Below are 19,689 nucleotides of genomic sequence, written 5' to 3'. Positions count from 1 at the left end.
ACCACTTCAAGTCTTTCTGAATGAGATTTAATTGAGTGTCATAATGGACTATGAAGTCATTGTTTTTCTCAAAGTTTCTCTCAAAATTAAATTTTGCAAATATTACTGTGGTATTCATTGCAAGGTTACAGGGAAAAAACAAGAGAATGGGGTTGAGAGGGATGATAAATCAGCCATGATGGATTGGCAGAGCAGACTTGATGGGTTGATGCCTTATGGTGTTATGGTCATATTACATACTTAATAATAATTACTTAGATTAAAAAATAAGTATCTTGATTAAAGTTTATGACTTTGAGGAAAACGTTATTCTAATTTCACCACACCCCGAAATTTCAAGGCTTGTGTATACTACAAAGCAACACACTAAAGAGCAAAAGGAAGAGACAGAAGAGATGGTTTATACTGGAAAAAAAGACACAAACATCTGGGCAGACAGTCAGATGAATGATTTTGTTTGGTGGCATTAGCTGAAACACGCAGTTGACCAGAAATCAAACTGCTGGAGGACCTCAGCAGGTCGGGAAGCACTTGTGAGGGAAAGGGAATTTTTGATATTTCAGGTTATCACACCCAGACTGAGAATACAGAGGACAGATAGCCTATATTAAAAGTTGAGGGGGAGGTTTGAAGCAGGATTTGGAAGCTGATAGGTGAGGAGGAGGATGATTGGCATATAGAACCAGGAATGGTGATGCTGGAAGTCGAAACAGAGGCTGGAAAATGATGAAGTGGTGCAGAGATAACAAAGGACCATAATTCTGGGACCTGAAAAATAATCCATAAGGAAAGTGATAAAAAAAAAGGAATAATGGGCAGATGGAATGAGTGATGCACCATCAATAACTCTAGGAGACTGGAAGTGAATGATAGGCTTTTATTAACAGTGAAAAGGGGACCACGGCCATGTTGAAGACTGAGGGAGGAGCAGTGCCCCCAATCGCCTTTATACAGGGGTCTGTGGGAGGAGCCACAGGAGCAGTCAGCGAGGGTGGGGTGTGTCTAGACAGGTATACATAGTTTACCACATTGAGACAGACTGGTAAAGGGGGGCAGGACAGACAGGTTGAAAAGAAAGGGGCTGGGAGAAGCTGATGGATCAGAAAGGAAGAGAAAGGTTACCTAAATTTGGAAAACTCAGTATTCATTCCATTGGGTTGCAAAATACCTAGAGCAGAGGTTCCCAACCTAGGGTACAGAACCCTCAGTTAATGGTTGAGGCATAAAAACATTGGAAACCCCCTGACCTAGGGAAATATGAGGTGCTACTCCAGTTTGTCTTTGGCCTCACTCAGTCAGTCGAGTTCATCAAATTCAGACAACTAAGCGTGAGGATGGGAAAGGGAGTTGAAACGGTATGCAACCAAGAAGTCAAGACGGCCATTACAGACAGAGTGCAGGTTTTTGGTAAAGTTGTCGCATGGCATTGCCAACATAGAGAAGGCCACATTTTAGCACTTAATAGAATAAACGAGTTTGATAGAGGTGAATGTGAATCTCTGCCTCATCTGGAAGGACTGTTTAGGTCGCTGGGTGGCAGTGAGGGCAGAGGTACAGTGATAGGTGTTTCAGCTCCTGGAGTTGCAGGGCCATGTACCGGGGAAGGGGAAGGAAGAGTGGAAAGGGATGAATGAAGCAGAGAATTACAGAGAGAGCGGTCCCTGTCTAAAGAAGAAAATGACAGGGAGAGAAAGATGAAACTGTAGTGGGATCGTGTAGCAGTTAGCAGAAATGACGTGCTGAATGTGGAGTCTGATAGGGTGAAAGGTAAGGACCAAAGGAACTCTGTCTCACCCTTTTTGGGAGCTGGTGATGGGAAAGCAGAAGTACAGGAATAGAAATAGCGAATGCTTCACTATCATTCAAATCAGACCTTTTACGTATCCCTGATTTTAATTGTTCCATCCATTGAAGCCATGACTTCAGGGGACAAAGCAGTAAATGTGTTTTCCCTCCCCAAATATCTATCCTATTTAATTCCCATTCTTCCTTCAAGATTCTTTTTAAACCTCATCTCTCTGATTAAGTACCATATAACATAAAAATCATTACCTAGATCAGTTTTGATTATCCAAGCACAAATGAGATTTTCCAATTTTTCCCTCTGGTTTGCTTTGAATACTTTGTTTACATTGCCTTTACTTGCAGACTTGTAGGAATGACATATATTATACAGGAAAATTAAAATGTATGGGACAATCTAGGGTAAGTATTTTCCATCTGATATTAACTTTAAGGCAAAAGCAAAAAACAATGCAGAAAAAATGGCTTATATTTGGATGCAAAATAAGTACAGTTGATGTGTAGATTTTATTTATTATTAATGTACACCCATACTTTGATCTTCTGTTTTAAGCCAATTGAGAAACCACAATCCATTCTAGAATGGCATAAATTGAACAATCCAGTAGGAAACACAAAAGCTAAAAAAGGACCATACTGTTGGTTCGAGCTTTTAATTAAGTGATTAATCATGAGCTTGTGATGTTTAATTTTGTTATGGAGTATAAAACTGCCAAAATAGTCCCAGAAGGTTTGTAACTCATAACATGGTCAATGCAAAGAGCCATGAGGCAGGATAAATGACTTGATGAACATTTTGTCTCAAGTTTGAACAAGTTAGTATCAAGACTTTTGGTTAAGAATTTGATTATGATCTATCGACTGAAACAACTGCTGTAGTTTTATTGATCTACTGAAGCTGTGTACAATACTCCAAGAGAAATATGTCAGTTGGATTCCAAAGCAAGCTAAATGGTGTGATTTGCAATGTCTGCTGAACTAATAATCAAATATAGTAGAAACAGGAAAGTTAAAAAGGAAATATGATGTGAAGGGAAAAATAATACTCAAAAAAAGAATGAAATATTATGGCAAATGATGGGTAACCTTCTATTTTCAAGAATCGATATCCAAGTACCAAGTCAAAAGATACCAGCTCAAAGCTATGGAGATTATGATAGATAAAATGATTCCTAACATATTTGCTTTCTGAAAAGCTATTCCTCGATCTGAACTTTCACGCTGGTAGCCAAGGTGTTTAAAGGGCAAGTGCAACATCTCAGCCTGAAGCATCGACTATTTATTCTTTACCATAGATGCTGCCTGACCTGCTGAGTTCCTTCAGCAATTTGTGTGTGTTACAACCATTATCAATTTCCACTATATCTTCCTTTATTTAGAATCACAAAGCTGATTAACCCGTATCAAATTTCCTAGAAACATAAATTTAGCAATGATATTTTTGAATAAAAGCTGAATTATTCTAAATATCTTTTGGGCCTCTGTTTTCCCTCAAAAATGAAGCAAAATCAATATCTGAACATCACGTGTCTTCCAATATAATGGCTACTTATCAAACAAATATTATTTCTGTCTTAAAATCTTTTCCTTGAATGTTACGGGCTCTCTCATGTACCTGGATTTGATCTTCCTGCTGAGGCGATGACTCGGTTTTGGACCTGAAACACATGCATTTCACAGTGATGCCCCAGTGCTCACGTGTGGAATTTACGCAGTCCAACTGATACAAATGTATTGTGGATGACATGATAGCGTAGCAGTTAGTGCAATGTTATACAGCTCTGGGTATTGGAGTTTATTTCCAAAGTAGTCTGTATGTTCTCCCCATGGAATGTGTGGGTTTTCTCCAGATGATCCAGTTTCCTCCCACAGTCCAAAGATGTAGCAATTAGTAGGTTAATTGGTCATTGTAAATTATCCTTTGATTAGGCTAGGGTTAATTAGGGGTTGCTGAATGGTGCGCTCAGAGGGCAATAATAATAATAATAACAAAAGTCCTCCTCTATTTCCAACTGTACTTGTTTGATATTTTATCAGACTTAGAACACAAACATAGAATTCATGTCAAAACCTTCAGGCAGGTGGCTTAGTTTTGGCAATTTAATAATACTCTAGAAAGATTGTACAGAATCAAAGGAGGAGTGGGGGATAAAGAAATATTTCAAACATGACAGACAGTTGTAGCTTCTAATTTGTTCAATTATAGTGAGAAAACCAGAATCACCAGAGAGGCAGATGGATATGCAGTCACAGGGAGAGATAGACTCAGGAACTCATTACAAAATATTGAATTTAGCAATAGTAAAGGTATAACAAAGATATAATGGTCAGATCCAGATTTCCTCACCCCGAGTGCTGTCATATTCAACCGATGCTTCCCTGCTGACTGGCACCAGGAATCTATTAGTGAACCAAACCTCACATTTCAATCTTTACTTATTTCAACATTACTTTTCTTCTCACCACTTCTTTCAATTTCCACCTCCCAGGGGTGCTGAAATGGAAACTTCTCCGTATCGGGGGCAAGATTAGACCTCAGAGTTGAGTGGTCCTCTGCTCCACCCAGATGTCGAATTCCACTCCCAAATTACATTCTGGCTAAGACCAGAATCACTCTAGGTACCGACATAATTGATAGATAAAATTCAGGGAAAGGTAGGTAATTCCCATTTCCTCTGCCTAGTAATGTTGAATAACATTGAAAGCATCAGATGCCCAGAAGTTTAGGAATACCAGAACCAGGCAAAATTGCTACTCTTAAGGAGTGAGCAGCTGAAAGCAATGGAAATGCTGAATAAAACAATACACAGGCACACTGACGCATACTCACATGTACACAATAGATCAGAAACAGTTAAAATTTAATGCCGAGATCCTTCATCAGGACTGGAAAGGAAGGGGAAGAGACCAGAATAAGAAGCTGGGTGGAAGGGAAGGAGTACAAGCTGGAAGGTGAAAGGTGAATCCAGGTGGGTGGGGGGGGGGGTGAAGTGAGACACTGGGAGGTGCTATATGAAAGGAAAGCCTCATCTCTTGCGGCAGAGTCGAAAAAGCTGAGAAAAAGGATTGGCATTTTTACAGGGGACAGAGTGGGAAGAGGTGTAGTCAAGATAGCCGTGGGAATCAGTGGTCTTATAAAAGATAGCAGTAGACAGTTTGTCTCCAGAAGTGGAAACAGAGAGATAAAGAAAGGTGTCAGAAATTGACAAAGTAAATTCAAGGGCAGGGTGGAATTCAGAGGCAAAGTTGATGAAATTGAGGAGATCAGCATGGATGCATGAAGCAGCCATCAATGCATATGCACATGCACCTGGAAGTTCAACATGTCAGCTTGGTGATAAAAAAATTCTCTTTTTATTTAATAGAACATAAAACAGTACACTACAAGACCAGGCCCTTTTTCCAACAGTATTGTGCAGAACTAATGAAACCAATGAATCTCTTCTGCCTAGAGATTGTCCATTTCTCTCCATTCTCCGCACATTCATGTTCTTATCTAAGAGCATGCCTGCTTTCACCAATGAACTTGCGCTGCATATCACCTTTCGAGCTTTCCCCCTCTCAGTTTAAATGCTTGCCCTCTAATATTAGACACGTCAACCCTCGGAAAAGGAGGTCAGCTATCTCCTTTATCTGTGCCTCTCATGGTTTTACAAGCTTCTATCAGGTATGCCTGCAGCCTCCACTGCTCCAGAGAAAGTAGCCCTAGCTTGTCCAGCCTTATAGCACAAACCCTCTGATCCAGGCAGCACCCTGGTAAACCTGTTCTGAACCCTCTCCATAGTCTTCACATCCTGAATTGTGGAAAGCACTTAAACACTGAAGATAAGAGCGTCCTCCTCCTCCTCAAGGGAAGATGCCATACACAGTCAGAACCTGGAATTCTCAATGCCATGCACATCCCTCCTGTTGACAGCTTGTAGACCTATCCTCTTCCGACGTCTCTGACAGACAAACTTCTTTCTGTTGTTCTTTCAGTAGCACTATGCTTATAGTCTATTCCTGCTCCACAATTGTGATTTGTCATTGCAGACCAACCTGAGGTGTTCTCTGTTTGCCTCCTGTTGGACCTGGAGATGAGATTGTCTTTAGAAAAGAATGAGGCACAAATCTTGCGGTTTCAGCCATTTTATTTGATGTCCGTAACAAAGAGGTACCGATAAAGAACTGTGAGCAGGTAACAGAACAACAGGTAACAAACTCTAACAGTAACCAGTTCACTCATACAAGAAAAAACCTGGCCCGTTGTCTTTCTTTGTACTGAAAACCAGTTCACGCTGGACAGATAAGAGGATTTTCTCTGTTAAGGTCAGTCTGTGAGAAAACAAGCACAGTCTTAATTTATGTTGCCATAACGAAACCACAGAAGTAACTACAAGTTGCTGAAAATCCACTGAACACCTACAGACAAACAGGTGATGTCACAAATTTATGCGCAAGCATAAAGAAAGTTAAACTACAAGGAAAAATAACAATTCAGACCGCAATCCAACACAATCCAACAACAGCCAACTCACCACTACCATAAGAGGGAGATGAGGGCCAAGGTGAGGAGAATGATGATAAAGAGGTGTGAGCATCAGTCACTGAAGTTCTTCAAGAAACAAATTGGTAGAGATTTGAACAGGTAAGAAATCAGTGATATGGGGCTAATGCACAAAAGGATCATTGAGGCAAAATAACGGGTAAAATCTTATTAAATGGTAGATGAGGCATAAGCGATCAAATGGCCTGTTGCTTCTCATGCTCCTCCAAACCTTTTGTACCTAAGACCATACCACTTCAGAGACTGAGATCTGGAGGAAAGAACGAGGGACATGTGGCAAGGTAAGATACACCCTGGCACGATGCTGCCATCGAGCAGCAGGTATAGGCAAGAGCAAACCAGTGTGGGGGGTAATTGGAAGGTTTGCTGTCCTCATGTTAGGACTGCCTAGATGACTTTCGATAGGAACTACAGTACTGTGCAGAAGTCTTAGGCACATGTAAAATAATTCTGTAATGTGAAGATACTTTTAAAAGTAATGAAATGAAAAGTTTCTAAATATCAAAAAGAAGTAAACAGTAGACAGTAAAAAACTAGATCAAATCAATAGTTGGTGTGACCACACTTTGCCTTTAAGACTGCTTCAATTCTCTTAGGTACACTTCCAAGCAGTTGTATCAGAAAATCAACTGGCAGATTATTCCAAGAACCTTGTAGAACTTGTCACAGTTCTTTCTCATAGACTTTGGCTGACTTGTTCACTTCTGTCTCTCCATGTAATCCCAAACAACCTCGATGATGTTGAGATCAGAGCTATGTGGGGGTCATACAATCTTTTGCAGAACTCCTTGTCCTTCTTTTCATTGAAGAGAGTTCTTTATGACTGTGGCCATGTATTTGGGATCATTGTCCTACTGCAGAATGAAGGTGAGACTGATCAGTTGCCGCTCCAATGGTATTACATGATGAATGAAAATCAGCATGTACTTCTCAGCATTGAGAGTTCCATTAATTCTGTTCATATCACCAACTCCATTTGCAGAAATGCAGCCCCAACCTGCAGGGAACCTCTGTTGGCTGCAGACACACATCCAAGTAGCACACTTCAGCTCTTCAATGGACAGACTGCCTCCTGTTTGAACCAAAAATTTTCAAATTTTGGCTTGTCTGCCCAGAGCACTTGCTGCCATTGTTCAGCACCCCAAGCCTGGTGTTCTGTGTGTAGGTGAGTCTCTTCCTTTGTTTCCAGTTCAGAGGTATGGCTTTTTGCCAGCAGCTCTTCCATGAAGACCACTTCTGACAAGACCTCTCCACATTGTATGGAGTTGTACTTGAGATCCAGTTGTTTCTGTGTGTTCTGAGCTGATAGAAATGCTGGATTTAGAAACATAGGTACATAGAATCATAGAAATCTACAATACGTTACAGGCCCTCGGCCCACAATTTTGTGCCAACCATGCAACCTACTCTAGAAACTGCTGAGAATTTCCCTACTGCATAGGCCTCTATTTTTCTAAGCTCCATGTGCCCATCTAAGAGTCTCTTAAAAGACCCTATTGTCACTGTCATGCACCCACCACTCTCTGTGTGAAAAACTTACTTCTGACATCCCCCTTTTACCTTCTTCCAAACACCTTAAAACTATGCCTCTCATGTTAGCCATCTCATCCCTGGGGCGCCTGGCTATCCACATGATCAATGCCTCTCATCATCTTGTACACCTCTATCAGGTCATTTCTCATCCTCCGTCACTCCAAGGAGAAACGGCCAAGTTCATTCAAACTACTCTCATAAGGCATGATCTCCAAGCCAGGCAACATCTTTGTATATCTCCTCTGAGCTCTCTCTATAGAATCTACATTCTTCCTGTACACAGACCTGAACACAATACTCAAAGTGGGGTCTAATTGAGGTCTTATATAGCTGTAACACCACCTCACAGCTCTTGAACTTAATCCTACAATTGATGAAGGCCAACACACCATACGCCTTCTTAACAACACTGTCAACCTGCCCAGCAGCTTTGAGTGTCCTATGGACATGGACCCCAAGATTTTGCTGATCCTCCACACTGCCAACAGTCTTACCATTTATATTATATTCTGTCTTCAAATTGAACAGTTCAATTTGGTTCAAATTGGATAGTTCAAAATGAACTACTTCACAGTTACCTGATTGAAGTCCATCTGCCACTTCTCTGCCCAGTTCTGCATTTTATCGATACCCGTTTATAACCTCTGACAACCCTCCAGACTATCCACAACACCCTTAACTTTTAAGTTTCAGCAAAATTACTAACCCACCCCTCTACATCCTCATCCAGGTCATTTTAAAAAAATCACAAAGATGAGGGGTCCCAGAACAGATTCCTGCAGAACATCACTAGTCACCATTCTCCATGCAGAATACAAACCATCTACAACCACCCTTTGTCTTCTGTAGGCAAGCTAGTTCTGGATCCACAAGGCAAGGTCTCTTTGAATCCCATGCCTCTTTACTTTTTGAAAGAGGCTCGCATGTGGAACCTTATCAAATGCCTTACTGAAATCCATATACACTACATCTACTGCTCTACCTTCATCAATGTGTTCTGTTACATCCTCAAAGAATTTAATCAGGTTCATAAGGAATGACCTGCCCTTGACAAAGCCATGTGGACTACCCATAATGAGATTATATCTCTCCAAATGCTCATAAATCCTGCTTCTCAGGATCTTCTCCAACAACTTGCCCGCCACTGAAGTAAGACTCGCTGGTCTAAAATTTCCTGGGCTATCTCTACTCCCTTTCTTGAACAAGGGAATAACACTTGCATCCTTCTGATCCTCTTGTTCTTCTCCTGTCCCTATTGACTTCATCCAATTTAGAAAGGATGTCAGCTTAATGTATCTTCCATCTGCGGCACTCATGGCCAACGACTGTGTTTCTGGTCCTCAACCTGGCCTGCTTATTTGTGTTACTACAGAAAAGCTTGGGCAACACTTCTTGAAACTCTGTCTGCCATGAAATTTCTGCTTCAGAGAGACCTTTCTGATGCAGAATTACCTCCTTGTGTCTAGTTGCTATGCTCCCTCTTGCCATTGTGTCAGAATTGATGATTTGTAATTTAAACTGTCAAATCTGCCACACCCTCACCTTTTAGTTTTTGTTGTCCTTCACCCAGTTTGATTCCTTTACACCCACTTCTGTTTCAGTTCATCAGTTTAGTTTATTCAACTCATTATATCATTGATCATTACCATCCTGTATGTTATCTTGATTTAATCATGCACTGGCTATATACCTACAAAGTTATCAAGTCTTTATTTGAAAATTAGTCTATTACTTAATATGTTAATTTCTTTAATAAAATACAGAAATTTCTCTGAATCATATAATTTTTTGAAAAATGAATTTTAAATAGTTTTTTCTACTGACACACTAATGCAGAAGACAAAAAATAAAGGTCTAAAGCAAAATTTATATTTTAAAAATCTCTGGTGCCTCGGACTTTTGTAGAGTACTGTATGAATGATAGGCACAAATGAGAAGCTGTTGTGGCTATATGAAGTCACAAGAGTTTCTACAGATGCTAGAAATCTTGAATAACAGACACAAAATGATGGAGGAGCTCTTCAAGTCAGGCAGCATCAGTGTAAGGAAATGAACAGTCTACATTTCATGCCAAGACCTTTCATTTGGACTGGAAAGGAAGGAGACAAAAGCCAGAATAAAAAGGTAGGGGAGGAGGAGGGCAATCTGATGGGAAATAGGTGGACCCGGATGAAGGAGAAGATAGTTGGGAGGGGGAGGGATATGAAAGGGAATGATGTGAGAAATTAGGAAGTGATAGATAGGAGAGGCAAAGGACTGAAGAAGAAGGGGGCTGATTGGACCAGAGAGTAGAACATGGAATAAAGGGAAGGAGGTGGGGAATCAGAGGGACGTTCTGGGGAGCCTACTTGCTCAGCTGATTAAGATCCATCTGTAGATCCTGACAACTATCTTCACTGTCAACAGCACCGCCTATTTTAGTGTCATCTGCAAACTTACTATCCAGGCCTTGTATATTCCCATCCAGATCATCCAATCTCAGCCAAATCTGCCTGGTTGTACCATGGTTTTCAGGGGTAGATGGTGAAGATTGCATTTATCAGGAGCTACAAAAGTATCCGGCAGTGTCATCCCAAATCCCTGCACAGTGGTACCCTGCTGAAGATATGGACTTGTTTAAAATGAAGTTATCTTATGAGCTTCCAAGCTACATGGAAGAGTTTCCCTTGTGATACGGATAAATAGAAGCTCAATAGGTACATGGGGATCTCCAGGAATGCCTGGATCACTAAGATTCAAGTTTCAAGATTCAACTACATTTATTATCAAAGAATGTATAAATTATACAACCTTGAGATTTGCTTGCTCATAGGTAGCCACAAAGCAAGAAACACAAAAGAACCCAATTAAAGTGAAAAAAAATTTAAAAGTTTCTTTCTTCTTGTGAATAGAATAAAAAACCAACACTCGATATGCAAGAGAGAAAGGAAGAAATCATGCAAGCAATTTAAGTGAACAACAGCATTCAGAACCAAAAATGAGTCCTCAGATCCGAACTCTGACGCAGCCTTATCAGCTCATCATATCAGTGGGCATGGAGCACAGCAGCTGGGGCAGTCTCCATAGCCTCAGCACCATGGAGAAGACCATCACGGATAGTGAGCAAAGTCAGCTGTTGTCCCGACAGACACCCTGTCTTTTCAGTCTATATTGGCAAAAATGACAGGGAGTCAGTGGGGATGAGAGTTGATTTCGCTTGATGGCAGCTTGCATCCTGGAGAAGCTGGGAGAGCTCTGCTCGCAATACCACATCCTCCACACTGAAGGAAAAGTAGAAGTTCTTTCTCCTTGTGAATAGAACAACAATTACTTCTCTTAAGGTGTAATTTTTATTTTACTCAAAACCGCAGCAGGTATCTACCCAGGTGACCTAGAATGATACTGCGGCTAAGAGATTGAGAGTAACTGGACCTTGAACTCTACAAGCAAGGCAGTTTAAATATACGTGGATAGCAGAAGGTCCCTATGCAGAATACCACAAATCAAAGTGTATCGCCTCAGTAAAATGAAATAACATTGGAGACACAAAAGATTGCCGATGCTAGAACATGGAACGACAAACAACCTTCAGGAGGAACTCAACAAATCAAGCAATATCCATAGGAGGAAAGAAATTGTCAAAATTTTGGTTCAAAGCCTTACATCCAAAGAGGGTTGATCGGGGACAAATAGTCTCTGAGTTCCTCCAGCAGGCTAGTTGTTGCACTGAAATATTATTGGTCATTGTAGAGGTTGCAGTATGCATGCCCCAGTAGGATCATTAGCATTGGGAGCTTTGACTTTGTATTCACCTTTGCCTCCTCTCTGAAGTTCCATGATCTACCCTTAGACATTGTGACACTGGCTTGGAATTCCCACTGAAGAAGCACCAATGATATTATCATAGATGCATCCACTTCAGTGGAAATCTCCATGGTGACCTTAAGCACTTTTGGAGCTGGCATAACTGCCTCTATAAAACGTCAAATGTCATTTATTGTCGGCACCTGTGGTTGCTAATTTCTGCCATGGAAACTTGGGGTGTATGAAGACCAATTTCATCAATCACCTCTCTGAAGGTAAAAGCACTTTTAACACACATGAGCAAGGTTCTGACCTGCAATGCATTTTTTAGAATGATGCGAAGTCACATGGAAAATTTTGAAACCGCATGCCACTCTTACTTATTTTACTTACTGCCCATTACACCACAGGCTTTTAGGGCAGCAATGAAGGTCCTCCGTCTCTGTCTGTCCTTGGTCATCTACTCTATTATGCCTCAATGTTGTTCAAGGTCCTCATTTTTGCATCTCTGGTGCTGCGCCAAGTTGTCTTTAGTCTTCCGCATGGCCTCCACCCTTCAGTGCAAATTTTTTCAATGCTATTCTATGCAAAATTGTTATTAGCCTAAGCAGCACTTCACTCTGAGTAATAACAATTTTCTATAGCATAGCACTGAAAAAATGCAATTAATTTACTATGCAAAGATATCCATTTTCAAGTAATATATCTTACATACCATTTTAGCATACATTGCAATCGTTAAAAATGTTGAAACACAGATAATTATATATATATATATGTAAGAGCAATGTATAACATAAATTCCCCTAAGTTCCATCTTTCACAGAATAATAGAAGAAATCATTGAATTCTGAATAAATGAGACAAGATTATTTATTTTAGATTTAAATAGAACAAGGGAAAATGTGCGATTTTATTTTTTAAGTCAAAGAAATATCAATGATATTTGAAACACCATTCCTCAATGTTGGTAATCCCTTTCTCTTTAAGTAGTATACTTCTGGGATCCTCTTGTCTGACTGATTTTTGTGTAATATCTCACTGTGTGACAATTAGTTGTGAAGAGAATTGGAGGAAGTGTTTGAACCCTGTGTGATTTCCAAAGGACTACGCTGCATTACAAGAGTAATTGCTAGTACTGGAAACATACCTTACATGAACTATGCACGAAGGCCAGATATTATATTTTTACAGCAATGCCAGATTAGCCTAGTAGAAAGAGGATTTAGGACTTGGAGGTTCCATGAGGAAATATTCTAGACCTCTCCTTAGTCTAATTCATCTAAATTGTGTTGCTTTCCAAAAGCCCCTTAAGTCTCATCAGTGTTCATTCCTGAGGACATGCGGGGGTGTAAAACCAATGGCAGGAGGTGCAAAGGAAAGATTCCAACACCAACTAACCTTGTGAAGGGCAGTGAAAACCAAACTCAAAATCCATAGTTAAAATGTATGGTCATTCCCAATGAAAAGTAAACTTCTTGGTATCCTAAAAGTAGAAGTCACTTCCATAGATCTCAGCCCCCTTTCAATAACTGCCCATCAGATAGAAGCTGTACTGAAATTTATGCAGACTCCTCATTGTCTCTTGGGGATTTCAGTTCTCTGTCAAGTATTGGTGTCAAGAGAAGAACCTGAAATAAGGAGGTCTAAGATACTTGGCTTTAACAGCTTTTTTTTCTACAGAGTAGAATTTGTCAAAAAAAAAAGGTCTGAATGGTGTAAAACTTCTTGGTTATTATGATAGCTACCTGGTAGAGTTAATTCACTGAGCTGAATCAAATTATCCTTGTATCAGAATTGCCAGTTTATAAATGAGGTGATCACAAACATAATATAGAGACCAGCTAATTTTAATCATTGACAGGATTCAAATCATTAAGTTTAGGAAACTTTAGAAATATCCCAAGGGACTACACGAGAGGAAAATTTCAGGTTTCTGCAAGACTTAAAACTGGAAATGTCATTAAGTACCTCAAACTAACTGTGAGCTTGATAGTTCCACCAAGTGAAAGGTCACTGGAAGTACTGCTACACAGGGGTCATGCACTGAAGAGCGGTCCAATCGGAAAGTTGGACTCTCTGTAATAAAAAGGTCAGTTATGGATAAGAGGCATAAATGTTGTCTTACTTGTGTATTCAATCTCTAAAGAGCAGAGGAAGAATTTTTCTATGTAAGTTTACATTCCACATCTACTTAATTGGCTATTTTGACATTTTTATGTATGAGCCCTCAGCATGCACTTGGTTTTGCTTCACAGAGGGGAAGATTTTCTTTTCCAGCCTCTGATCTCCATAGGCATGCAGGCATGGTAATTTACTTCTGCTTAAAGGATGTATAGGTCCATTTGCAACATATCAAACGCCAGCTGCCCACCCATAATCTCCCCTGCCTTGCTTTGAGAAGTGGGCTGAGCAACGAGCCACTTATCACAGTGTGCATTTCAGATGCGATTTGTACAAGAGGTCTGAGAAGTGAAGTAAAAGCATAAATGGTGGGGTGGCAGCAGAGCGATTTGTGTTACTACATCACAGCTCCACAGATCCTGGCTTGATCCTTACTTAAGGTGTTTATTTATTTATTTATTGAGGTACAGTGCGGAGTAGACCCTCCTGGCACTTTGAGCTGTGCTGTCCAGCGACCCCCGATTTAACCCTCGCCTAATGACGAGACAATGCACAATGACCGATTAACCGGTAGGTCTTTGGACTGTGGGAGGAACCAGGGAGAACGTATGAACTGCTTACGGTCGGCAGCGGGAAATGAACCCCAGTCGCTGGTACTGCAAAGCATTGTGCTATCCACTACACTACCAGTGTTGACTATATGGAGTTTGCACAACTGCCCCGTGACCATGTTTATTTCCTTAGATATCCTCCCACATCCTAAGGATATGCTGATAAATTCACTGGTAATTATAAATGACCACACTATGGAGATTGATGACAAAAATAATCAATTGGTTATTGAGTAACTTGAAATGAGCTGCTGTACTTTGAACAAGTAGGTAGGCCTACGTGAAATGGATTCCATTGCTGGGGGTGCAAATAAGAGGGAATAGGGCTGATGGAATTGATTTCATCACAGATGCCATGGACTCAATGGGCCAAATGGTCTCCTTCTGTGTCACGATCAACATAAGACAAGATAAGAAAAAGATAAAGGGTAAACTAACCACTTAGCTGAAGCCTATATCAACAAATATTTGGGGACGTACAACATTCCCCAGCCATGACTAGAGAATTCCATTTGGTCCCTTAGCGTTTAATTGTACTGGATTTGTTGGCAGACAGAGTGATATGCAAAAGGATGGATGCACTGTTAACTTTCCTCTCACATGTATATAATTTTTAACTTATTTTGAGACACAGCATGGTTACAGGCCCTTCTGGCACAATGAGCCTGTGCCATCCATGTGCCCAATTACCTGCAGCCTATATGTCTTTGGAATCTGAGAAGAAACCAGAGCAGTCAGAGAAAACCCACACTGTCACAGGGAGCATGTGCAAACCCCTCACGGACAGTGGCGGAATTAAACTGGCGTCATTGGCACCATAGTAACATTACACAAATGCTATGCAACTATGCAGGATTTAAGGGGAACTTCCAGTAGAAGCTAAGTGCACTTAGATCCAAAATTTATCAAACAAAGAAATGGTGGTAATCTGCAAGGCATGTCATTACATACTCAACTCTATTCTCCACAACTTTCTGCTTCTTCTCCTTTACCCACTTTTATATCCATGCCAGCACCATCTCTTTTATCCTATGGTAATCAATTTTGCTTACAGATCTGTTATTTAATCAAAATCTGGAATTCAATGCACACAACATCAACCACACTGCCCTCATCTACCCTTTCCATTACTTTATCAAAGAGCATATTAAAGTTCACAAATAGCAAGGCACTTCAGGTTTCAGACATAGTTAAAGTCAGATCTGTCCAAATCTACTTGTGGGAGGTGGCTAGATAAAGCAAGAAGCCACACTTGCAGAGAAGACAGGAGGGTGAGGAGGATTGGAGGGGGCAGTATACTGTAAGCTGCTAAGCCTTATTCTAATGAGTTATCAGTTACAGGGAAAGCTTTCCGCATAATATAAATATTGAGCTGATACTCTAAACATAAGAAAATAAATACACAATTAAACCCAGGGGAACTAAACAGATGTGTCACGTACTCAGATTATTATTTTTTTCCTTCTTATCTTACAATGTAATGACTTCTGATTGATATTAATAACAGAACAGGGACTAAAGATGGTCACATAGAAACCCTATCTGCCACATAGGGCATAGGAAGAGGAAGGCAAGTGGCTTTAGGTAAAAATCATTTAAAAGCACAGAAATCACTTGTGATTTTCCCCATATGTTTTCCAAGCTCACTTATGGGATCGAAGAAATAATAAGGTAATTTATTTACAGGATTCTAGCATCTTGAAACATAACCAACCAAATATAATGCTTCAATGATGGGTACACGGTACAAATTAAAAGAGAGTATGCCAATAAAATAGGGATTTACAATATCTCTTCCTCCTGTTTGACGACATTAATTCAGTAACCAGACCTAAACTCAGCACATGTTCACTGTTTATAATCAGTCAGTATTCAGAAAAAAAGGAGGGTGCCTTTACCTGGGGATTTTTTTTTAACCTCTGTAATTTTATTTTAGCATTTTTAAATTATTATACCTTTTGCAAATCCACATAAAAAGACATCAGAGATGTTGGCTGAAGCATGTACTTGAGAATCATGAGTGGCAAACCAGCTGCCACTTGTTCAGTGAAAAGAAAAGCCAACTGGGGAAGTTCATGTTACGGGTTGAGTGAGTGCTCTTCAGTCAATACTGACAAACTGGGTAACTTCTAACTACATCAGTAGGCGTGCTTACTTATTAATTACAGGCAAGGACTACATATGGGGAATTAATCAGTTACTGATTTATTACTTGCCAACTACAAGTTGAGATGACTAATTTTGAAAATAGCCAGGGAATTTAGAAATTCTGATGCTTTGAGAGATGCAAAGAACTGTTCAGCAAAGCTAACTGGGGAACTCTTCAATAACAATAAGCTATTTATTGATTAAAAGTGGCAGGCACATCCTATTTTATTGCATGTGTTCATCTGTTGCTGCCGGTATCAACAAGGCCACATGTGATGCCTATTCCCTTCTGCACTGAAAAGGGGAATCTCTCTTTGTATTCTGTCATCTCAGGCAGTCCTCGTGGTCAACAGTGATGTGCGTCCATTTCAGTTTTGTAGTTCTGGGGAGGGGCTGAAGATGCCCATCGTGGACCTGCAGACTTTGCCACAAGTTTGTGCTTGAGGAGATGGAATGGATAGCTTAGAAGGTGTTTCACTTCCCAGTCACTGATGTTGGAGCTCTTTCTGCTCCAGAAGGAGAACTTGAGGGCTCTATCCCAACCTGAGTGCTCCTTCCCCATTCTGAGCATTCATTCCCATGGGTCTAGAGGAATGTTGTACCCTTTTCGAGAAGGCTTTGAGAATTTTGTACCTGTTCCTCTGTATATCTGGTAACTGTTTGTCATGACTGAGGTCAGGATAGGTTGCCAGGTTTGGTGTTTTGGTGTTATTTTTCAAGTATATTAATTTTGTTGTCGTTTAACTACGTACATGTATACTGCCAAATGAAACAATGTTTCTCCAGACCAAGGTGTAATGCAGAGTAGCATACATAACATGCACATAACACACAATAATTTAGGAAGCAGTAAGAATTAAATCAACAAATGAATAATACATTGATAAACAAAGTAAAGTGCATAAATTAAATATTGTAGGGTACAGTACAAGTTAACTGGCGACACTTCGAATGTGATGTGGCAGGGAGTTCAGAAGCTGAATGACCTGAGGGACGAAGCTGTTTTTCATCCTGACCATTCTTTATACATCAGAGTCTCCTGCCTGATGTTAGAGTGTCAAAGAGGATGATGGACGGATGGTTGGGATAATTGATAATACTAAGAGCCCGGCGTATGCAGCACTCCTGATAAATAGCCCCAATAGATGGTAGGGAGACCCCTATGATCCCCTGCCTTTTTTAGGGAGTTCCTGTCTGATGCTTTGCTGCACCCATACTAGAGGGAGATGCAGCTTGTCGGGAAGCTCTCAATGGTGCTTCTGTAAAATTCAGTTAAGATAGTGGGGAGGAGTCTGGCTTGCCTCAGTCCCCTCAGGAATCAGAGGTGCTGCTGTCTCTTCTTATTCAGGGCATGCAAAGCATATGATGTAGACGCTGCAGCCCATTTAGGGTCTCAGTGCCTGTGATCCCATGCCTCTAAAGCATAAAGGAAGGGTTCATGGCTGCCAGTAGATCATGAAATTTGTGCCAGGTTTAAGATCTTAATCTACAAGCGTTCTTTTCCTTTAGTGACCAAAGAATTTTCTGGTGCACTGAAGACATTGTGAAAGGCATCATTAATGTTTGCTTTCAATGGGAGATGAATCTTAAGAGAGATGGTGCATTTTACCAGGGTTTTGTCATCTTTCTGGATGGTGCCTTGCAGCATAGGCAGGTTGGCAAAGGACCATTTTTCTGTGGTTGTTTAGTGCAAGGAACATTCTCCTGAATTCTTCAGTACACAAACTGATGCTCAGCTTGAGCTCAAAATCTTCAAATGCATACTGCAGTTCAGTGAGTGAGTTTGGAGAGATTTCTGTTCTGCAGTGGAGGAGACTTTGGTTAAACAGTTTCCCATTTTATCACGCAGAGTAACTCCACTCAAGGAAGGGAAGTGCAGTATTACAGCAAGAAAGAATAATAAAAGTGTTGGAATGGTGACACAGCCTTGCTTGACACAGGTCTGTACTGAAACTGACTAAGATCAGGACTTGCATATCATCATGTAGCCAATGTAAAAGGGAGAGAGAATTCTGCATACTGTCAAATTTGAGAAAAGTAGTTTTGAATAACGGAATCAGAGGCCTTACTGAAGTTAAAAGATCATCTATGCAGTGATTCCTTTATTTCCCTTGGCATTGACATATGGGGAAGACTATCTCCATTGTGCCTCTGGAGACATTGTTCCTTTTCATGCCTTGTGGCGCATCCAGTGGGATTTTTGCCATTTCCATAGCATTTGACTGCTATTTATGAGGCCGAGTTGCTAGCTCAATGCTCAAGCCAGCACGAATGGAAAGCGTGCAAGGAGCCAGCTGGATTCGAACTCAGCTCAAAGGCCAGTGTTGGCTGATTGTGCTGCTGGATTGATAGAAACCACACTATGGACAAACTCCACAACCACCTTTTTTGAAAACAATTATGATTGCAAGTGTATTCATACTAAGAAAAGTGCCACGGAGCTTTTTGAAGTATTTCTCCCATTAGGCACTGACTGCATCTCTGACCCTCTTAAGCTCAAGAACTTGTGAATCTCATTCCTCAATGGTATACATATGGTGCTATGGATTCAGTCCTGTTGAAGCTATGGCATTTACAGACAGGTGCTCTATGTATGTCTAGTATCCCTGAGACACTACTGCACTTGTCCTTCTCTTTCTCGAGGCCATAAGAGAAGGACAAGGGCTATAAACCTTCAACCATTGAACATATTTAGACATCAGCTTCCATCATCTGAGACACCCACCATCCAAGCCATACTTTTCCTCTCTACTGCCATCAGGCAAGGGGTACAGAAGCCTTAGTTCCCACACCATCAGGTTCAGGAACAGTTATTACCTTACAAACATCAGGCTTCTGAACTAGCATGCATAGCTTCAAGCACCACTTCTCTGAACCGATTCTATGACCTACAAACTCACCTTCAAGGAAGGGCTTCTTACAACTGATGTTCTTAGTATTATTTTTATTTACACAATTTGTCTTCTTTTGCACATTGGCTGTTTGTTAGACTTTGTTTATATATAAGTTATTTTTTGCACATTCCATTGTATTTCTTTTTCCCCTGTTAATGTCTGCAAGAAAATGAATCTGAAGGTAGTATATGGCAACATATACTTACTTTAATAATAAATTTACTTTGAACTTTGAACACCTAGAACA

General features: G+C 40.5%; 1 long non-coding RNA gene across 1 annotated transcript in view; it reads left to right on the top strand.

The window, feature by feature from the left end:
- The window catches only part of LOC140715096 (uncharacterized), a 50,179-nt gene that overhangs the window by 16,986 nt on the left and 13,504 nt on the right, over window positions 1-19,689 (top strand). The window lies entirely within an intron of this gene.

The sequence above is a fragment of the Hemitrygon akajei genome, chromosome 23 (genome assembly GCF_048418815.1).
Source record: "Hemitrygon akajei chromosome 23, sHemAka1.3, whole genome shotgun sequence".
NCBI classification, from domain to species: domain Eukaryota; kingdom Metazoa; phylum Chordata; class Chondrichthyes; order Myliobatiformes; family Dasyatidae; genus Hemitrygon; species Hemitrygon akajei.
The sequence above is the reverse complement of the archived record's forward strand: the minus strand, read 5'-3'. Positions and strand labels throughout refer to the sequence as shown.